The sequence below is a fragment of the Cryptomeria japonica genome, unplaced genomic scaffold, assembly GCF_030272615.1.
Source record: "Cryptomeria japonica unplaced genomic scaffold, Sugi_1.0 HiC_scaffold_43, whole genome shotgun sequence".
NCBI classification, from domain to species: domain Eukaryota; kingdom Viridiplantae; phylum Streptophyta; class Pinopsida; order Cupressales; family Cupressaceae; genus Cryptomeria; species Cryptomeria japonica.
In genome coordinates, this window is record NW_026728865.1 from 479,955 (window position 1) to 482,500 (window position 2,546).

The window sequence follows — 2,546 nt, forward strand, 5'->3', positions numbered from 1 at the left end:
CCGATGCTTGGACCATTCCGAGGCGGCCCTGCAGCCTCTTCCGTCTAGCCGTTGGGGCCATCTCGCCGCATCCCCCACCTCGCACCACGATTGCTATGCGGTGAGGCTCCTTGGCCGCCTCGGAACTATCTGTGTATCGGACGCATCGCGGGATAAGGGGTTGTCACTGGTAGTCGCCCCAAGCGCGTCCGATGCTTGGACTATTCCGAGGCGGCCCTGCAGCCTCTTCCGTCTAGCCGTTGGGGCCATCTCGCCGCATCCCCCACCTCCTCGGCCGCCTCGGAACTATCTGTGTATCGGACGCATCGCGGGATAAGGGGTTGGCAGTGGTAGTCGCCCCAAGCGCGTCCGATGCTTGGACTATTCCGAGGCAGCCCTGCAGCCTCTTCCGTCTAGCCTTTGGGGCCATCTCGCCGCATCCCTCGCCTCGCACCCCGATTGCTATGCGGTGAGGCTCCTCGGCCGCCTGGGAACTATCTTCGTATCGGACGCATCGCGGGATAAGGGGTTGTCACTGGTAGTCGCCCCAAGCGCGTCCGATGCTTGGACTATTCCGAGGCGGCCCTGTGGCCTCTTCCGTCTAGCCGTTGGGGCCATCTCGCCGCATCCCCCACCTCGCACCCCGATTGCTATGCGGTGAGGCTCTTCGGCCGCCTTGGAACTATCTTCGTATCGGACGCATCGCGGGATAAGGGGTTGTCACTGGTAGTGGCCCCAAGCGCGTCCGATGCTTGGACTATTCCGAGGCGGCCCTGCAGCCTCTTCCGTCTAGCCGTTGGGGCCATCTCGCCGCATCCCCCACCTCGCACCCCGATTGCTATGCGGTGAGGCTCCTCGGCCGCCTTGGAACTATCTTCGTATCGGACGCATCGCGGGATAAGGGGTTGTCACTGGTAGTCGCCCCAAGCGCGTCCGATGCTTGGACTATTCCGACGCGGCCCTGTGGCCTCTTCCGTCTAGCCGTTGGGGCCATCTCGCCGCATCCCCCACCTCGCACCCCGATTGCTATGCGGTGAGGCTCCTCGGCCGCCTTGGAACCATCTTCGTATCGGACGCATCGCGGGATAGGGGGCTGTCACTGGTAGTCGCCCCAAGCGTGTCCGATGCTTGGACCATTCCTAGGCGGCCCTGAAGCCTCTTCCGTCTAGCCGTTGGGGCCTTCCCGCCCCATCCCTCGCCTCGCACCCCCGATTGCTATGCGGTGAGGCTCCTCGGCCGCCTTGGAACCATCTGTGTATCGGACGCATCGCGGGATAAGGGGTTGGCACTGGCAGTCGCCCCAAGCGCGTCCGATGCTTGGACCATTCCGAGGTGGCCCTGAAGCCTCTTCCGTCTAGCCGTTGGGGCCTTCCCGCCCCATCCCTCGCCTCGCACCCCGATTGATATGCGGTGAGGCTCCTCGGCCGCCTTGGAACTATCTGTGTATCGGACGCATCGCGGGATAAGGGGTTGGCACTGGTAGTCGTCCCAATCGCATCCGATGCTTGGACCATTCCGAGGCGGCCCTGCAGCCTCTTCCGTTTAGCCGTCGGGGCCTTCCCGCCGCATCCCTCGCCTCGCATCCCGATTCCTATGCGGTGAGTCTTCTCGGCCGCCGCGGAACTATACCTGTTATTGCTACTGCATCCTTCGGCTGGTAACCTCCTCTGTCGCCTTGGAACGTTCTCTTTGTCGGACGCGTCGCGGGATAAGGGGTTGGCACTGGTAGTCGCCCCAAGCGCGCCCGATGCATAGACCGCTCCGAGTCGACCTTGCTTTCAGCCTCTCACATGCATAGACCTCTCTGAGTCGACCCTGCAGCCTCTCACGTTTAGCCTTTGGAATCTCGCCTCACAACATGATTGCTATCCTTGATGCATCCCTTGCCTCGAGCCCTGATTGCTTTCTTGGCTGCATCCCTCCTCTCCTCACAGCCCGGTTGTCATCACTGCTTCATCCGTCGCTTCATGCATTCTGGCTGCTGGGCCCTTCCCACCGCACACCTCGATTGCTATCTCTTCTGCATCACACACCCCGATTGCTATCTCTGCTACATCCCTCGGCTCTCACTTCTGCATCCTTCGCCTCACACCTCGATTGCTATCAATGCTGCATCCGTAACCTCACACCCCGATTGCTATGCGGGGAGGCTCCTTGGCCGCCTTGGAAATTTCTGTGTGTCGGACGCACCGCGGGATAAGGGGTTGGCACTGGTAGTCGCCCCAAGTGCGCCCGATTCTTAGACCGCTTCGAGGTGACCTCGTAGCCTCTTTCGTCCAGGCTTCCTGCCTTCAACGCCCTTTTTACACCTCGATTGCTATGCGCGGGCTCGTTGGCGTCTATCACCTCTCTGCGAAGAGTGGCACGATGATTGTTGGGGTAAATCGTAGCAGTCCGATCTCTGGCCTTGGGCCATTGTGAGGGCTGATCGATTTCCTGTGCGCATCTCGTGTTCGCCCAGTAACAGACTCGACGACTTGTAATCGGTCTTGTTCCCGATTGTTCCTGGAGGTAGTCTTCGGAACTCTTGGATTTGACCTGTCACTCGAACTGTCCTCTTCCGAGGA